Consider the following 20,058-nt stretch of genomic DNA (forward strand, 5'->3'; position numbering starts at 1 on the left):
CATGAGGGCTTCTCTCCCTCCTGCCCCTAAGGTCTTGCCCATCAGGGTCTTCTTGCTGCTGCAGGACCACTTAGGGACGGTGGTTGTGCTGAGTCTGCATTTCAGAGGGCACTGGCAGGATGGCAACATGGCTGCACTACAAGGCAGGAATAGTGGAGAATGTAAAGAAGCCCAGGGATTCGAGGTGGGCTTCCCAAATCCCCTCCCACACACAAACACACACTCTTTGATGGCATCTCAGAACATTATCTAGCTGACAGCTTTCACCCGAGGCTGCTGAGGCAGATCTTCCTTGCACTGCCCAGGGCTGCCATTGGCATGTGCCAAAGGAGGCCTAACCTCCCAGTGACATTTTCAAAATATTACACCAACATCAAAGGAGTCTTTGGATTTTCACCCACCCCTGGATTTTAAGATGCCATCCCCGCCCCTGCGTTGTAGCAGCATTAACCAAGGGTGGTGAGGCCCCATGGCCCTACATTCAACTGATAGGCAATGTTGTATGCAGCTCTCTTTAGATGCTGAGACTGTCACCTAGGCTTCTCTGAGACCCAGTATAGCTGTGTGCTGCAGTGTCAATCAGATGCCTAGATGCACTCTGCTAGTGCTGATGCTTTTGGCTAAGTCTTAAGGGGGTGGCAGCAAACACCAGAACTCGGAACCCTAGCAGCAACCTTGGAATGAATAACCAGTCAGTGGTGGATGCGGAGTGACTGATACTGGCACCACAGAGCAGAGCTCCAGGTCACTGCTGCAGCTCAGGGCAGCCCCAGCAAGAGGTCTAGCCTGGAGAGCTGTCACGGGTTCATGCTGGGATGGATTCTGGGTGGAAGTGGTTGTACAGTGTGTTTTAGGACAAGATTGGGAGCACATTCAGCAGGAAGCAGGGGCCTTCACTAGTCACAGTGCTTGCTTGTAATTCACATAGAGGAGATGAGAGATCATCACTGGCAACGTAGGTAACATCCGCATTGTGTGTGGCCATTGTGAGGCATTGCACTGCCTGTCCTTGGAGAGTGGCAGGAAGGAAACTGAGCTTGTCCCTGTCACAGCTTCCTCCCTGCATCCTTGGGGATGTCTCCTCTTCCTTCCTCCTGCCAGGGCTGCCCTGCCTATGGGCACCTGGTGTAATTGAGGGAATACAGTTTAAAACCCAGAAAGCTCAGTACAAGAGAAATGGTCAATCCCACTGTGACCTGTGTGCTTGCTTACTTAACCTGCCTCACCCAGCAATGCCCACAGGCCAGCGCTCTGCCCCAGGCCAGCAGAGCCCTTCGCCAGCTGGGTGGATGACCGAGGGGGCAAGAGCAAGACAGCAGGTAGCTGGAGTGAGTACTTGAGGGGAGTGGGGAAGGTCAAGGGTGGGCCAGGCGTAATGTGAGTCATGTGACGAGCAGTTGCGTCTGAAGAGTCATTGAGCAGTGAGTGACCCTGAGGAAAGGATTGGATCAGGGCAGTAGAACAGGCTCCACTACATGCTGTCAGATGCCATGCAGGTGACGCTGTGTGAGGGTGACAGCAGCAGTATTCAGAGGGAGCAAGGACTCAGAACAGCAGCACTGCAGCACCTCTCTGGGTAGCTCAGATCGTTTGTTCCTGCCTCTCCTGAGCAAGACAGAAATTGATACAAACAAACAGTGTAATAGATGCAGCATTTCTCAACCTTTTGTTCTTCTTCGAGCTTGTTCACGTCCATTCCACATTAGGTGCGCGCGCTGCGTGCACAAGTGTCGGAAACTTTTTCCCTTAGCGGCTCCCGTCTGGCTGGTGGGGCCCCCTGAGTGGCGCCACTGCGCCGTGCATATATACACCTGCCGCCGACCCCCTCCAGTTCCTTCTTACCGTCCATGGCGGCGTTGGAACAACCTCTCTCTCATATGAGAGCAGTCCCTTAGCCTTTCTCATAGATAGCTGTTATCAGTTAGTTCGCATACCTTTGTCGTGGACACTTAAGTGATTAGGTGCTTGGACGCTTCCAGCACCCGCCCCGGAGCATGCCGCAGGCCCACAGGTTTAAGGCTTGTGCCACGTGCCGCAAGCGTATGCCAGTTAGTGACCCCCACGACTCGTGTCTACGTTGCCTGTGGGAAGAACATCAAACTAAGCAATATAAGATTTGCAAGGCGTTCAAGCCACGAACAAAAAAAGAAAGAGACTTTCGTTTGAAGCAGTTGTTGATGGAAGCCGCATTGCAGCCACTGGGCCCGCAGTGCCCGACGTCGGCTCTGGCTTCCTCGGTGCGTAGTGCCCCGGAGACATTGGGAGACCCAGCACTGACTAAACACCGAAGCTGTGGGCCCCAGAGCACCAGAGTAGGCCCCGGCACTGCTCGTCCTCCCCAGTGCGGCCCATGGTGCAGCCAAAAGGAAGGCGCGGACGTTCCCCGCGTCGGAGGCCGGCACCTTCGAAGGCCCCGAGCGCCGATAAGAGCAGGAAGGCCGCTGTACCGGCGCTGGCACTGGTGGCTTCAGCACCACAAGCCCCACCGAGCCCAGGCCTAAGTGAGCTCAGTGCAGACAATGGGCTCGAGGACTTAATGGATCAGCCCTCCACCCCTGGCCCCTTTGAGGTGGCAAAGGACCTCAGTGTGCTGTCGGCGACGAGCTCTGTCCCAGACAGGGAGAATCCTCCAGCACCTATGCCATGGGAGCCGTCGAGGGGTAAGCTGCCAATGGTGTGCAATTCAAGGACATCGTCCCAGCATCGCTCCCAGAGTCAGTCCCGGTCAAGCTCCACGTCTGTGGACTCCCAGTTATCCGCGGCTCAGAAGGAAGTCGCAGTACCAGGAGTGGGTTGGCGCAAGGAAGTAATGGAAGAGGCATGATGCTCTCCGGCACCGATTAGAGACCAGCACCAGGAGGAGTTGAGACGGCCCTCGCCAGAGGACTCCCACAGATGCCGATCCCAGTCCCGAGAACATCGGTCCCATTCCCAGGGATTTTGGTACCAGTCTCGCTCCCATTCAGTTAGGAGCCACTCGTCAACCTCCCGCCAGCACAAATCGTCAGCACCGCAGTGGCCTTCGCGGTCGGCGTCGCCACAGTTCGGCACCAACTCCAGCCATTACAGTTACTTGCACCATGCTCCGGACAGCAAGGACCTTCAGACAGGGTGGCACCCCCAATGGGGGCCGCTTGGTCATTGGCCCTTCTGGACACCTTGGGCCTATCAACAGTGCCAAGGGGCCCCGTCCAGGGTGGGCTACTCGGTGCAGCGGTCTCGGTCCCCGCATCAACGCCCGATGGCGCCAGAAGCTACAGTATATGGGCCTCCAGCATCCCCCCCAGGATAAACCAGAGAGACCAGCACTGAGTCCAGTACCACCCCACGATCTCCCGCGCCAGCCCGAGCTGAAGGCCCCTCCGAGGGGGGGAGGGTAGCTGGAGGACCAGCCAGAGGGGGTTTAGCAGCTGCTAACCTCCTCGTCATCCCCGGATAAGGTGGTGACGGGAACAGCAGTGTCTGACCCTCCACCCATAGACCACAGAGCCTACCAGGAGCTACTGCGTAGGATCACCCAGAACTTGGGATTGCAGGTCGAGGAGACGGTTGAGCAGGAGGACCCCATGGTGGACATTTTGATCCCCGAAGGTCCATTTAGAATAGCGCTCCCGCTCATTAAGACCGTCCAATCGAATTATAAGACTATATGGCAGACCCCAGGCTCCAGGGCTCCAACGGCCAAAGGTGTGGAGCGCAAGTACTTTGCCCCATCAAAGGGCTACGAATTCTTGTTCTGCCACCCATGTTCATGCTCCCTGGTGGTCTCGGCAGTGAACAAAAGGGAGCACCATGGACAACTGGCCCCGGCACCTAAGGCCAAGGAAGCAAAACACCTGGACCTTTTTGGCAGAAAGATGTACTCGTCAGGGGGTCTTCAGTTGAGGATTGCGAACCAGCAGGCCATCCTCAGCATGCATAATTTTAACTCCTAGGCAGTGGTGGGGAAGTTTAAGGACAACCTCCCGCAAGGTTCCCAACAGGAGTTTATGGCCCTGGTGGACAAGGGCAAGTCAGTAGCTAAGACCTCTCTCCAGGTCTCCCTGGATTCAGCAGACGCGGCGGCCAGAACAATTGTGTTGGGGGTGTGTTGTGATTGACAGTTGTGACAATTGTGTTGTGATGAGGCACTCAGCGTGGCTGCAGGAGTCAGGCCAGCCACCTGAGGTCCAGAGTACACTTCAGGATCTCCCCTTTGAAGGGTCCGGGCTCTTTTCGGACCAGACAGACGCGAGGCTGCATAGCCTCAAGGACTCGAGGGCTACACTTAAGTCGCTGGGTATGCACACCCCGGTGATGCAGAGGAAGCCCTTTAAGCCACAGCCTCCCCCTCAGCACCAGTACCAGCCTCATCATAGGCATGAGCCTTACCGTAGGCGAGGCAGGGATAACAGGTGATGGTGCAATAATAACAACAACAATAATGCGCCGGGTCAGAACCAAGGTCAGCACAAATCCCAGCCGGGCAGTAAGCCAGGCTTTTGAAGGTGCACTCAAGGACAGCATACCAGACCAGTCACCGGATCCGTCCCCTTGTTTCCTGAGCTGCCTGGCCCATTTCTCCTGCGCGTGGTCCAGCATTACATCGGACCATTGGGTCTTACGCACGGTACAGAACAGGTACTCGCTGCAATTCTCTTCCCTCCTACCCCCCTTCCCCGTCCCTCTTCAGGGACCCCCATCAAAAGCATCTCCTAGAGAAGGAGGTTCGCTCACTGCTAGAGGCGGGGGTGGTAGAGGCGGTGCCGCACGATCTAAGGGGGAAAGGGTTCTACTCCCGGTACTTCCTCATCCCCAAGGTCAAAAGGGGCCTTTGTCCCATTTTAGACCTGCACAGGCTCAACAAGTTCCGGGTCAAGGCCTGGTTCCGCATGGTCTCTCTGGGCACCATCATCCCTTCCCTGGATCCAGGGGACTGGTACGCTGCCCTCGACATGAAGGACACATACTTTCATATCGCCATCCACCCAACACATCGGCAGTTTCTGCACTTCACCGTGGGCCAAGAACATTACCAGTTTGTGGTTCTCCCGTTTGGTCTAGCCGCGGCCCCATGGGTGTTCACAAAATGCATGGCAGTGGTGGCGGCCTTCTTACTGAGGCAGAGAATCCGGCTGTACCCATACCTTGATGACTGGCTCCTGGTGGGTTGATCCGAGGCGGAAATGCGGGGCCATGTGGAGGTGGCTTGGAGATTGTTCCGCAAGCTGGGGTTCCTCAATGTCCCCAAGTCCACTCTCGTGCCCACACAGAGAGTGGAATTCATAGGGGCAGTCTTGGATGTGGTGCGGGCCAGAGCAAGCCTTCCAGTATCCTGATTCTGAGCTATCCAGCAGGTGGTGGCCTCACTGCGCCAGTTTCCAATGACTGCTGCCTGCGGCTGCTGGGCCACGTGGCAGCATGCAGGCATGTGGTCAGGCATGCCAGACTAAGACTCAGGACTCTGCAGGCGTGGCTCGCTCAGGTGTACCGCTCAGGCAGGGACCCCCTGGACTTGGTAGTGACAGCCCCAAGGGACGTGCTGGACTCCCTGCTGTGGTGGCAGTCCCAGCCTGCGGTTTGCAAAGGCATCCCCTTTGCCGCCCCACAACCAGACCTGATGCTGGTGACGGATGCATCAGACCACGGATGGAGGGCTCACCTTGGGGACCACATGACGCAGGGCTTGTGGTCCAGAGCAGAGCGTTTGCTCCATATCAATGTGAAGGAGCTCAGGGCGGTTCGTCTCGCCTGCCAGACTTTTCACACCACTCTGAGTGGTCACAACGTGACAGTTCTGACAGACAACACTACTGCCATGTTCTTTTTAAACAAGCAGCTGTTCCTCACTGCTCTGTCGCAAGACTCTCCTCCTCTGGGACTTTTGCATAGCCCATGCCATTAACCTCGAGGCGTCATATCTCCCGGGGGTGCAAAACAAGCTGGCGGACTACTTCAGCAGGTCGTATAGCATGCATGAGTGGATGCTAAGAGCGGATGTTGTGCTTTCGCTCTTCCGCAGGTGGGGGTTTGCCCAGGTAGACCTGTTTGCCACCAGGGCCAATGCCCAGTGTCCACGGTTCTGCTCGTTCCAGGGCCACAGCCCAGGCTCAGTCGCAGACGTGTTTGCGATCCCATGGGGAGGGGGCTTGATGTATGCTTTTCCCCCGCTCCCCTTGGTACACAAGGTCCTGCTCAAGGTACGCAGGGAGAGGGCGGCGGTGGTCCTCATCGCCCTGGCATGGCCCCGCCAGCACTGGTACACAACGCTCCTAGAGCTGTCGGTGGAGGCCCCAGTAGTCCTGCCCCCAACCTCATCATGCAGGACGGCAGGCGGCTTCTCCACCCCGACCTGCAATCACTACACCTGACGGCGAGGAAGCTCTGTGGCTAAACGCCTTGGAGAGCCAGTGCTCCTTTCCTGTGCAGCAGATTCTGCTTGGCAGTAGGAAGCCTTCTACCACGGCGACCTATATGGCCAAGTGGAAAAGGTTCTCGTCTTGGTGTGAGCCCCGACAGGTGCGGCCGGGCCAGGCCCCGGTGCAAGCCATCTTCGAGTACCTCCTGCACCTCAACCAGCAGGGGCTGGCCCTGTCCTCACTCAGAGTGCACCTGGCGGCCACCTCCGCCTTCCATCCGGGGTTTTCGGAGGGCTCAGTGTTTTCCCACCCAGTGGTGGGACGGTTCCTTAAAGGATTGGAGAGGATGTTTCCGTACTCATGCCCCCCCAGTTCCTCCTTGAAACCTTAACTTGGTCCTCTCTAAGCTCATGGGACCCCCGTTCGGGCAAATGAAAGGTGACATTTTTGGTGGCCATTACCTCGGCCAGAAGGGTGTCTGAGCTGAGGGCTCTCACCTCTGAGCCACTGTATACAGTGTTTCACAAGGATAATGTGCAGCTCCGATGGCACCCCAAGTTCCTCCCTAAGGTGGTCTCGCAATTCCATTTGGGCCAGGACATTTGTCTGCCAGTGTTTTTTCCAAAACCCCATACAGACCCAAGTCACCGCAGCCTACACACCCTGGATGTCCGTTGAGCACTGGCATTCTATTTGGAGTGCACCAGGCCCTTTCGTAAATACGTGCAGCTGTTTGTGGCTGTAGCCGAGAGGATGAAAGGCCTCCCAGTGTCAGCGCAGCAGATCTTGTCTTGGATTACAAGCTGCATCCGGACGTGCTATGAGCTCGCAGGTGTTCCAGCCCCGGCGGCCACGGCCCACTTGACCAGGGCGCAAGCGACTTCCACAGCTTTCTGCGGCAGTTGGCAGAGTGGTCCTCCAATCAGTTGACTCCTACCCTCCTCCAGAGGTAAGCTTGTGATTCACCTAATGTGGAATGGACGTGAACAAGCACTCGAAGAAGAAAGAACAGTTACTTACCTTCTCATAACTGTTCTTCGAGATGTGTTGTTCACGTCCATTCCACCACCAACCCTCCTACCCCTCTGTCGGAGTTGCCAGCAAGAAGGAACTGGAGGGGGTCGGGCCGGCAGGGGTATATATGCACAGCACAGTGGTGCCACTCAGGGGGCCCCGCCTCCCCGACAGGAGTCTCTAAGGGAAAAAGTTTCCGATGCTGGTGCACGCAGCGCGTGCACACCTAATGTGGAACGGACGTAAACAACACATCTCGAAGAACAACAGTTACGAGAAGGTAAGTAACCGTTTTATACCAAGGACCAGCTTGCTGCCTTCCTAAATTGTATCAGGGAAATCTCAGGGCCAGTGCCGTCCACGGATCAGTCATTGAGAAACAGTGTAACAGACAGCTGGAAGAATTAGGGCTAGATCCTGAACTACTATAAATCGGGACCATTGATTTCATTGGAGCCACACAATTTACACCAGTTGGGGATCTGACTCAGTGACTCCAGTGGAGCTAGGTCTGATTTGCACCAGCTGGGGATCTGGCCAATTAAATCTGACAGCACTGTGTGACTGGGCCCATTCTTTTGCCCTGCTCCACACATGAGAGCAATGCAGTGGCACCTTGGGAATTTCTCCCTCTTTTTCCTCCGCATTTGAGCACTGCACGCTAGAAGAGCTCATTCTGGCCAGGGGATTTCAGCCCTGGCATGGAGTTCTCCAGAGAGTGAAGAGTTGCTTGTCACAAGACTGTTTACCAAACAAAGGGGGAGGTGTTGCTTACAACTTGAGGGACCCAGGGCATCACGTTTGTATCTAGCTTTCTGTCCCAGAATCTAAACTGGGTGTGTGAAAATGCACTACTCTCTCCCAGGGTTGCTAGCCTTGGATCACTGCCTCTCTCCACAACCGGGATCAGAAGCCCTCAGTAGCATGGGCAGAAGGAGTGGTGCAGGGAGGAGATGGGGTAACTGGAACATGGGGAAAGGAAAAGAGGATTGAGTTTCCACAGGACAGTGGAAGGAAACATCTTCACCAATTCCCTTTGCTTCAACCCTGCATGGGCTTTTTGCTTGGTTTGGCCTAGCAATGGGGAGACCCTGGATGTAGGGACAAAGGGAGGAGAGCCAATGGAATGGGATGCATCTAATCCTCTTTCTGAACTGCTTTTGCTCCCTGCTTTGCTCTTGTATGTCCTTCAGTCTTCATTGCAGCAAGCAGGCCCTGGGACCATCCCCTAGGCTGCCCTTCTCCCCTACCACTGATGTTTCAGGGTAAGTTGTTCCTGATGAGAACCAGGAAAGGCCTCACTGTGGAGGTGTTAGCTAGGCCCTCAAGGAATTGGCTTTAGCCTGTAAGCGCCAGCAGCCCCAGACTCTTCCCCCACAGGCTCAGGCATGCTTTAGGTTTCCATCTGCACATAGCCCCTGCAGCTAGGATTGTCACTCCTGCTCCTCACCCTAGCCAGACGAGATAAGGATGTTTCTTGTTCGCACTCTGTCACCACCGTCAGGACCAGGATCTGGTCTCTTTCTCTTTACTACTCCCCAGGCCACGGCCATTGCCCCTCAGCACGCTGCTCACACATCCACGCGTGCCTGTAAGGTGTCTGGCCCCTTGGCTGTAACCCTGCCACCCTACATGAGGCAAGGAAGGGCAGTGGGGGCTGTGTGAAGGCATCAGGCTTCTGAATCACTTCCTTACAATGCTGCTGCTGTCCATTTGAACCCGCACTAACCATGTGATTGTTTTGTGTTTTTGCAGGCAGTTTCTTGATTCGGATATGCCTAGGTAGTATTTGTTTCCCTTGGGGTTTTTTCTTCACTTCCTCTCCCCTCCTTGGCACTCTTCCTCCCCCTCAGAGACAGCATTTTAATTTCCAGACACTCCATCCACTGGTTTCCCTTTCTCTTCCACATCTTTGGGCTGCTCTTTCGTTATGTTTCTGTCCCTTGGGCTTCCCTGTTTGTTTTGGATCGCTCTCTCGTTAGCCTCTGTTCCTCTGGCTGGCTTTTCCTTCAATTTTGCTGCTGTTGTAACTTTGTGACATTTGGCAAAGACCATCCTTCCCCCTCTTGTACCCTCTCCCAACTTGGGCCCAGGAGCATTTTGGGGAGCTGGGAGCTGACCCAGGCTGCGTGAGAGGCTGGACTGCAGTGTATGGATGGGAAGGACACTTTGGAAAAGATACTGTATGAAAGATAGAAAGAGGAGAGAAATGGAAGCAACGTAGCTGAGTTTGGGAGCAAAGTACAAGCTGCATGTAGAAGGAAGGGACATAACAGGTGAAAACCTGGCTCCACTGAAGTTGGTGAGAGTTTTGCCATTAACTCCAGTGAGGCAGGATTTCACCCAAGCTTGTTATTCTCTGGCCTGCTTGACAGAATTTCCACCAAAGAAACCTCCGTGGAGTCTCATATTCACTGGCTTGAATTCTCAGTTTTGCTAAGGCCCCTTAACATCCCTCTGCAAATTTAATGGGGCCTCAAAGTGAACACCCATTTTAAGGCCCTTTTCCATTGCCAGATTAGTATAACGGGACCTTGGCATAGTTGAAAATCAGGCCCCAAGGTTTTTAGGGTCAGAAAGGATTATTATGATCATCTGGTCTGACCCTCTGAGTGCTGAAGGGAGATAACTGGCCAGATCCTCAGCTGGTGTAGAGAGCATGACTCCATTGCAGGTTTACACCAGCTGAAGAGCTGGCCCCTTGTTCTTTGGACATTACCAGGGAAAAGTGTTTGGAACTGTAAGTTAATGCACTCTCTTCTCAGAGTCAAATCTTGATACGATGGCAGGCTGCAGAGAAACTGGGGTTGTCTTATTACTATGTAATAGTTTTACTATTGAATTGACTTCAGTGGAGCTGGCCAGTTTGCACCAATGGATATCTGGCCCATTGAAGTCAATGGAGTTGTGCCAATTTATACCAGTTGGGAATATGGCCCCCTGTACATGCATACACACAAGAAGCAGTGCTAAGGTATGTTCAGCCGTAGTTCTCTTAACTTTTGAATGCTCAACTGTGCATAATTGTCAGATAATTTGGGGGTTTTTTTGCATGTAATTTCTTTTTGTTTAAAGAAAAAGAATAAAGAAAAGTTCCCAGTTCCATAACTAATGGGCACCAGCCAGCAAAGGGCAACTGGTGCCTGTCAATATCATTAATAAACTGCTCACTTGTGGGGAGGGGAGGAGGAAAAGCAGAGATGTTGAGGCAGAGGAGAGGCTATAGGGAAATAGGTGCACAGGGGAGACTGCGGGGGATATATAGATGATATGTGTAGATGCTATATATACACCATTGCGATGGGAGTGCTGGAAATACAGAGGCAGGCAACAAAAAGTAGGAAGAGGCAAAGAGGAGATATGAGACTATAAAAAGCCAAAAAATTGTGGAGAAGGGACCCTTGATTGACCTTCTTGCTCTGTCTCACGCTTCCCATGTTGAGAGAGACAAGGTGGGTGAAGTAATATCTTTTCTTGGACCAACTTCTGTTGGTGGAAGGTAAAAGTCCCTGAAGAGTTCTGTGACGGTTGGAAGCTTGTACCTTCCACCAACAGAAGTTGGTCCAAGAAAAGATATTACTTCGTGTATCTTGTCTCAATCATATGCTGGGACCAGCATGACTAAAACAACACAACAAACTTCTCATTTTGTTACGTATCAAAAGACAATTGCAAGTTAGTAGCCATGGGAGGATGGGATTGTGACATTACCCAGGGTACAGTCTGGACTGTTGAACAGCTGTGTCCCCTCAATTCTCTAGCCTGGGGTGCCTTTTACATTGCTTCACTGTGAGTAACGACTTCTGGTCTGCTCACACAGAGCCCCCAGCATGTAAATCACTCCCAGTTTTACTGTGTGAGTGATGTAGACAGCCACTCTTGAATTACAGTGCAGGGTAACACCAGCAAATTCTCATTCCCAGACTTTCCCGCAGAAATGTGCATCTTGTGCTGCCCAGCACCCTCCTAGACAACACAAGCTCATATAAAGTCTGTCATTTATTATTAGAAAATGATATGCACAAATCCTGTTAACTTTCCCAGACACTTCAGTCCAAGCACACTGGTGTAGATAAAACACTAAAACAAGTTTATTAAGTACAGAAGGATAGATTTTAAGTGATTACAAATAATGAAGCATAAAAGTCAGAATTAGTTACAAGGAAATAAAAGGTAAAACACAACAAACACCTAATTTAGCTTGTTAAGTTAATTCAAAGCACTAATTTCTCACCATATGCTCCTGCAGTCTTACTCACTGAACTCCTTTCAGAAGCATCTCTCCACAGTCTAATGATGCTTCCTTTGTCTTTCAAGTGTGTGTTGATGGCCGTGAGTAGCTGTCAAGGTTCCTTCCCCACTCTGAACTCTAGGGTACAGATGTGGGGACCTGCATGAAAGACCCCCTAAGCTTATTCTTACCAGCTTAGATTTAAAACTTCCCCAAGGTACAAACTTTGCCTTTGTCCTTGAACAGTATGCTGCCACCACCAACTGTTATAAACAAAGAACAGGGAAAGACCACTTGGAGACGTCTTCCCCCAAAATATCCTGTCAAGCCCTACAGATCCTTTCCTGGGGAAGGCTTAATAATAATATCCTCACCAATTGGTACAGGTGAACACAGACCCAAACCCTTGGATCTTAAGAACAATGAAAAAGCAATCAGGTTCTTAAAAGAAGAATTTTAATTAAAGAAAAGGTAAAAGAATCATCTCTGTAAAATCAGGATGGTAAATACCTTACAGGGTAATCAGATTCAAAACATAGAGAATCCCTCTGGGCAAAACCTTAAGTTATAAAAAGACACAAAAACAGGAATATACATTCCCTCCAGCACAGCTTATTTTACAAGCCATTAAAGAAAAGAAAATCTAACGCATTTTCTAGCTAGATTACTTACTAACTTTACAGGAGTTGTAAGGCTGTATTCCTGATCTGTTCCCAGCAAAATTATCACACAGACAGACCAAACCCTTTGTTCTCCCCCCACCACCCCCAAATTTGAAAGAATCTTGTCCCCTCATTGGCCATTTTGGGTCAGGTGCCAGCGGGGTTACCTTAGCTTCTTAACCCTTTACAGATGAAAGGATTTTGCCTCTGGCCAGGAGGGATTTTATAGCACAGTATACAGAAAGGTGTTTACCCTTCCCTTGATATTTATGACAGTAGCAATGAAGGGAGAGATGATTTGGGCTTCTGTTCCCCATTCTTTATACTTTTATTTTTCTTTGAGAATCATCTCCAACTGAGGTTCAAGAGACAGCAAGTCTGTGGGGATAGGACTCTCCAACTGTTTCTTTGCCAAAATGTAGATTTCTTGCTCACACCTTTTTACCTACCAAAGAATGGCCGCTTAACCAGGTGATAGTCCATTTGATTTTATTAACACGTGACAGAGGCGTCAGTTTGGATTTTGTCTCTGAGGAACTGGTTTGTGCCTGCTTTTCTAAACTTGGAGCATGTCTCAGCAATATCGTACCACAGAATTTTATAACTTTACATACAATGTTGCCACACACATTTACCAGGACTATAATGATCAGCAAATTATGAGTTTTCAAATGATACCTCAGAAGGCATACTTTGTACAAAACTTATCATAGTCTTGTAAAAGGGGTAAACATAAGGGTACAGACCATAACAGGGATATTAACATCCTCTCCTTGTCAATGGTTGATTGTAACACACTAACCCATCACATTCAGAGTAGTTCCATTGCAGCCTCCTAGGCCTGGAGGAAGGAGGCAGCCATTTTGGTATTTTTGAAGGAGCCTAAAGGAGTTAGGCACCCAGCTCCTTTTGAAAATCCCAGCCTTCTTCTCCTGTGCCCAAGCTGCTGGCGTACAGACAACAGAATAACCTGAGGAGAGGAGATGGGGAGGGGGAACGCTGTAACAAAGGACTCACCATCCCAGCAGTAACCACTGGTTCATGTCACCTGGTAATTAGCTGCTGGCAGTGCCTGGCACTGACCTCATGCTTCAGAGAATGGAAAATTTATTTTAGCAGTTCTCATAGGAAGAAATATTCCTTCCCAAGCGGGTGGTCAGCTTGTAATGGTCACACCGACTCACCTGACCAGTGTTGACGCTTATGTGCATAGAGCATCCATTTTAGGGCTTTAGATTTTCTGATCATCTCTGGTTTCAGAGTAGCAGCCATGTTAGTCTGTATCCACAAAAAGAAAAGGAGGACTTGTGGCACCTTAGAGACTAAAAGGCTTTAGTCTCTAAGGTGCCACAAGTCCTCCTTTTCTTTTTGCTGATCATCTCTAACATGCAGAGTGTAGAACTTCACCCATTGATTCCTGCATCAAGCCAAATAGACTGTGGTTGCACTAGAGAATCTCTGCATTGCCTTGTTCTTGCTGACATAACCAGATAAGACTTTAAAAATGGTTCTGATGAGTTCCTGTAATAGAATTCCACAGGGTGAATACTTCCCCCCAAGAAGTATTGTCTTCTTCCTAATTGATTCCACTGTGACAAGGGCTAATAGAGCTTTGCCTCTCAGCACACCCGGGAGGAGAGGAGAGCTATTCTTCCTATACAGTGGTACAGTCCAGGAGTGAATCCCGAAATCTAAAGCATTGAAAGAAGGGAAGAAAGTTGCATTACCTGAGCAGGGAGTACTGGCCATTCTTCTAGCCCCCGCACGTGGGATGGTTGGGGATTTGATGCGCACCTGAATTTGTCTTTGCCTGTGTCTCTTAGATAAACAGCTGCTTTAGGACCTTCTCAGTGCCGTTTGAAATGAACACAAAGTCTCTCATTGACTTCAGGAGGTGATTAGACTTCTTATACATCAGAGATTCAGGACAGCAGATACAGGAGAGTGCTTGTATTTTCATTTCCTGCTCTACTGTCCAGATCAGGAGCGGGCAAACTTTTTCACCTGAGGGCTGCATCGGGTTTCTGAAATTCTATTGAGGGCTGGTTAGGGGAGGCTGTGCCTCCCCAACCAGCCAGGCATGGCCCAGCCCCTGCCCCCTATCCAAACCCTCCTGCTTCTCGCCCCCTGACAGCCCCCCCAGGACTCCTGCCCCATCCAACCGCCCCGTTCCCTGGCCCATCCACCTCCCCACCCCCGCTCTTGGTCCTCTGACCGCCCCCGTTCCCCCCGCCCCAAACTGTCCACCACCACCCCATTCAACCCCCCCTTCCTGACTGGCCCGCGGGACCCCTGCCCCATCCACCCCCCCACCCCCTGCTGCCCTATCCAATCTCTCCTCTCCTTCCTGACTGCCCCCAGGGACCCCTGTCCCCATTCAACCCCCCCATTCCCCACCCTCTGACCACCCCAACCCCTATCCACGCCCCTGACCACCCCCCAAACTCGCCTACCCTCTATCTACCCCCCACCACTCCCTGCCCCCTTACCGCCCTGCCTGGAGCACCAGTGGCTGGTGGTGCGGCTGCACCAGGACAGGCAGCCGCGCCACGCAGCACAGAGCACCGGGTCAGACCAGTGCTGCACCCCTCTAACCACCGAGTTGGGCTGGCCCTTTTTTCACACTGCTTGGTTGGAGACAAAGCCAGCCTCACCAGACCCTGCTATCACCCACACGACAGCAGGTGGCGCCACACACCAACTGAGTTACTGTAGTACTTTCCCTAAGCCACTCAAGGACAAGCCAACTTCCCAGTTCCCCCTGCCTTGCACCCATGCGGGGCTATAAACCCAAAATTATACCATCATACAGGGATCTGTACAATGTAAGCTCCTTAATAAAAGTTCACCTTCCGCTCGATGTGGGAAGGATATGCAACAAGCCTGTGTTAACCAAGCTGAGATTTTTTCCCCAGACACTTCACTCAAAGGCTCTCTGGTTTAGATAAAGAAAAACACCCCAAGTTCGTTAATTACAAAAGATAGATTTTAAATGATAGCAAACCTATCAAAGCAAATAAACAAAACGCAAACTAAGCCTAACATAATAGATAGATTGGATATGAATTAGCAATTTCTCACCCTGGCTGATGATACAAGCAGTTCACCAGGTTTCCATATACAGGCTAGAAATCCTTTTAGCCTGGTACCAGCACTTCTCCCCAAGTCAGTCTTTTTTCCTCGAGTGTTTCCAGTTCTCTTGTGTGGGGAGTGAGGCCACTAGATGATGTCTCACCCCACCTTATATAGCTTTATCATATGGCAGGAACTCTTTGTTCCAAACTCAGTTCCCAGACCAGCTTCTGAAAAAAAATACAGGTATCAAAATGGAGTTCAGTGTCACGTGGTCTGATCACATGCCCTTGCATGCCCTGCTGAGTCATAGCAGCCATTACTTACACGCTGGTTGGAGCGTTCTTAGGAAGGCTAAGCTCTTCCATGGTCCATTGTCTTTGCTGATGGGCTATTAGCACTGTTTACTTTCTTCATTGTTGTACCTGAAAGGCTTGCTGTGGGTGTTCTCAAATGTGCTTACTCTGGAAATACCTGATACACAGTCAATATTCATACCTTCAAATACAAAAATGATACATGCAAATAGGATAATCATATTCATCAAATCATAACTTTTCCAATGACACCTTATGTGACCCATCTTGTACAAAATGCATCATAATTATGCCATAATTATATAATATACCATGACAAATATGGGATGTAGTGTCACACAGATGATATTCCAGAGGGACTCCTTAAGACAAGGATCAAGCGTGGTGACATCTGGCAGCTATGGGGTGGTGTGTACAGAGCAGGTGAAATGGTTCAGGCCAGGCTTAGCCAGCTGGTGCTCACTAAGCCTGACCTACATTATTATTTTGCCTTAGTGAGGATATGGTCTGACAGTTTCTCCCAGTGTCCCCACAGTGCTCCGTATCTCCTGGAAAGATAGAGGCTGTCCTATGTGATAGGGGCAGACTGGGGCATCCCTCAATGAGGGCAGAGTTAAGGTTGGGGGGTGGGGCTGGTTTGCACTTTAACTCTGAATTGCCAGCTGTGCAGGGAACTAAGAATATAACCTTGCTGTTCTGGAAGGGTACGAGGCACTGCTTTTCAACCGTAACTCTGCGTCAACAAAGGTTTTGGGCAGTGAATTTAAGCACTAAGGACCTGATCCAAAACTTGTTGAAGTCGGTGGGAGCTTTTCTCTTGATTTCAATGGGCTTTGGCCTTTGGTGAATTAACTCTTTAGCCATCAGAGGCAGAGTAAAGGGCACCAGAAGCCTGGGAACTTTATTTTGGAGTGTTTTTCCTACCCCTAGGCTAGATTTGTGAAAAGGAGTAATGGACTAGATACCTGAGATTCCTTTTACTGAATCCTTAGTCTTTGGTCTGATTCTTTATTTTGCAGTTACCCATTTATGGCAGGAGTAACATTAGGAAGAAATCTGTGGAAGCCAATACAGGGACTGAGAGCAAATTCTCAATGGCATAAAAAACCCCAACGCCGAATCTAGAGTATTCCTAACTACTAGAGACTGATTTCCTTTGATGAGTAAAGTGTTGCAGAATCAAGTTTTAAATTAGAAATGAAACTCTGCCATCATTCTTTTTAGTGGAGAAAGGGAAGACTTTATTCCACTAGGGTTTAGATTTAGGTTTTGTTTTTAACTCTACTTTGAAAATCTAGCAGGGTTTGTATTATGCAAGTGCTCTTGCTTTTCATGGCATTTGTGGAGCTTTGCATTACTTGTTAAATACAGGACATGATGATTTCTGTCTCATAAATCAACGTGCATTCGCTTCCAAGGTAATTACTATGCAGCTCATATTTTTTACTAAGCAAATTCTTCTTTAATTACAGACAAGTCACATGGCCATTGTGCATTTGCAACTCTAAGTTTTTCAAATATTGGGCCTGACTGTGATCTCATTTACCTCAGTGCCGTGCCACTGAATTCAGTTTTCCGATTTACACTGATGAAACTAACATCAAAATCAGGCCCACAATATTTTGTTTGGCTAATTCAGTATTATTGTCTGGTCTGCTCAAGCCCTGTACTCAGGGCAGGACCCATTGCCAGGGTCATGGGGGGCAAAGGTGGCTTTCCACCCACAGTTTGGCCTCCAGGGTGTCATTATGCCAGCCAGGCCTTTCCTGAATGCTCTGGCTAGGCCCCTCACTGGCAACATCCCCTGCAGTGAGGGCTATGGGAGTGGCTAGTGTAGTGGCAACATAGCTTTAGCCCCCCAGGGATTTCCCACCCTGGGGATGCTCAGCTGGCTGGGTAAGCCTATCTTACAGCACCTTTGTGCCACCAAACCAGAGCATGGGTGGGACATGCCATCTCTTTCTGGTTCTCAGGTCTTTGCAAAGGGGTTTGCAACAGACTCTTGTGGTGGAATTCAACACATGCTATGGGAAAGCATTTAAATCCTACCCCACAACTGCACCTCAGGCCCAAACATGTGGGATCATACCAGAGCAGGCACATCAGAATATCTTTCCAGTTTGGGGGCGGGGTGGGAGGAGGGGAGAAGAAGGGACATGGTTTGTGCTTTACAACATTTGACTAGTTTGGTTTGGTTTCTTTAGGGAAGCACATTGCAAAATCATAGAATCATAGAATCATAGAATATCAGGGTTGGAAGGGACCCCAGAAGGTCATCTAGTCCAACCCCCTGCTCAAAGCAGGACCAATTCCCAGTTAAATCATCCCAGCCAGGGCTTTGTCAAGCCTGACCTTAAAAACCTCTAAGGAAGGAGATTCTACCACCTCCCTAGGTAACGCATTCCAGTGTTTCACCACCCTCTTAGTGAAAAAGTTTTTCCTAATATCCAATCTAAACCTCCCCCCCCGCAACTTGAGACCATTACTCCTCGTTCTGTCATCTGCTACCATTGAGAACAGTCTAGAGCAGTATCTACAGTATTTACTAGTATATACAGTATTTACTTTTAAAAACAATTTGCACTAGAGTCCCCTGTTCTCTTTGCTGGAACTAACCGTTTGCTCAGTCTGCTGCAAGTTATCCTTAGCTTCATTCTGCAATATGAAAAAGCTGTTGGCTTCAGGATTGAAAGCATGCATGCATGAATGAACAATGACAGAACTTACACAGTGCATTGGGCTAATTCACTAGTCTGGGGACCAGAATGCAAATTTTGGATCAGCTGACAAATGAAAAGGGGGTGTGGTGGCCTCACCCACTCCTCATTTTGATATACTGCAAAACCACCTGACTATTCGATGCAGTTTGTTGGGATTGGGAGACCCTACTCAAGAGAGGCCCCGGACTGGAACAGCAGGGGAATTGCAGCTCAGGATCAAAGTACATTGGCAGAAACTCTGAATTTGAATGACTGGAAACAGGGTACCCTTCCCCTCTCCAGAGGAAATAGGGCTGAAGTTGATTTTTGGTCTAATGTGTGGGAAGGAGCTCTCAAAACAAATGGCTCTCTTGGGGCATCCAGATAAAAGAGCACTCACAGAAGCAGGTATATGCTGAGGGTCCACAAGATCTGCACTGCTCACTCTTTGCTCTTACATTTAAAAGGTGCATATTTAGTCCCAAGTTCTCAACCACACAGCATGCTGTGTCTGTGGCTCTCTGAGATGGTGCATCATTGACATTAATAACATCAGTTGTCCACCAGCATGATAGAAATGATGCACGCTTAATGGCATCTTTCTTGGAAGGGAGCTGAAAGGCTGTTGTGGTATTAGTGAACATGCATGCTAAAACTTCTCCCATCTCTGACCGCATGAGGGGCAATGGAACCTAGTTTCAGCAGGTTTTGTAGTCCATGCCCCAAGTAGCATGGACAATGGGTTCCTCTTTTGTTACAAAAGAGGCTGTTCTCTGCGGGCAAGGGCAGAGATCCATTGATACAGCAGGGCAGGAAAGCCCATTAACTGAATGAACAGAATCTAAATTCCCCTATTGTGGGCAGGGTGGGTGTGGAAATCCTTTACATATCCAGGGTTCTGTGAAACTGTCTGGCCCAGGGTTCGTCCTGTTATATCACCACAACGAGGATGGAGAGAGAATGTGATCTTTGTTTCCTTCCTGGTTCTCCACCAGCAGCAAACTTACAATTAGAAAAGGAGTACTTGTGGCACCTTAGAGACTAACCAATTTATTAGAGCATAAGCTTTCGTGAGCTACAGCTCACTTCCTCAGATGCATCTGAGGAAGTGAGCTGTAGCTCACGAAAGCTTATGCTCTAATAAATTGGTTAGTCTCTAAGGTGCCACAAGTACTCCTTTTCTTTTTGCGAATACAGACTAACACGGCTGTTACTCTGAAACTTACAATTAGCTCTGACTGCCACCTCTCCACACCTACCCACACACCCTGGAGCTGTGGAGTTAGCTTGTTACCAGACCCCATATCAACAATGCTTTCTAACGTTTTAATTTCTTTGTGTGGTTGTATGTTGTGTGCTTGTCCTGGGTTGCCTTCCACTTACAGCATTTCACTGGGAAATTACACTAGGTAATTCTCACTTTTCTCACCCGTACTTGCTCGGTCTATTCCCTTCTGCTTTTCTCTCTTTCTTCTCTGACTTGTTCCTCTGCTTTTTGCTCCTTTTTCTTATAATCCTCCTTTTCTTATCTTATATCCTTCCCTTTGGAGTTACCTGTCCTCCAGTGACTTGTTTCTAACAGTGGTGCTGGTCTTTCTCATTTAGTTTCAGTGTTTGCGACATGTTCCAGAACAATTATCTCATGTTATTTACAATGTGGTGTTTAAAATGAGATAACAGTGTATCAACAAACATGGTCAATTGTGCTTTAACAAGAGTCTCTCC

At 49.9% G+C, this 20,058-nt stretch overlaps 1 protein-coding gene across 16 annotated transcripts in view; it reads left to right on the forward strand.

Moving 5' to 3' along the window:
• The window catches only part of KIF1A (kinesin family member 1A), a 222,334-nt gene that overhangs the window by 182,302 nt on the left and 19,974 nt on the right, over nucleotides 1–20,058 (forward strand). The window lies entirely within an intron of this gene.

This window comes from Lepidochelys kempii, chromosome 9 (genome assembly GCF_965140265.1).
Source record: "Lepidochelys kempii isolate rLepKem1 chromosome 9, rLepKem1.hap2, whole genome shotgun sequence".
In the NCBI taxonomy this organism is placed as follows: domain Eukaryota; kingdom Metazoa; phylum Chordata; order Testudines; family Cheloniidae; genus Lepidochelys; species Lepidochelys kempii.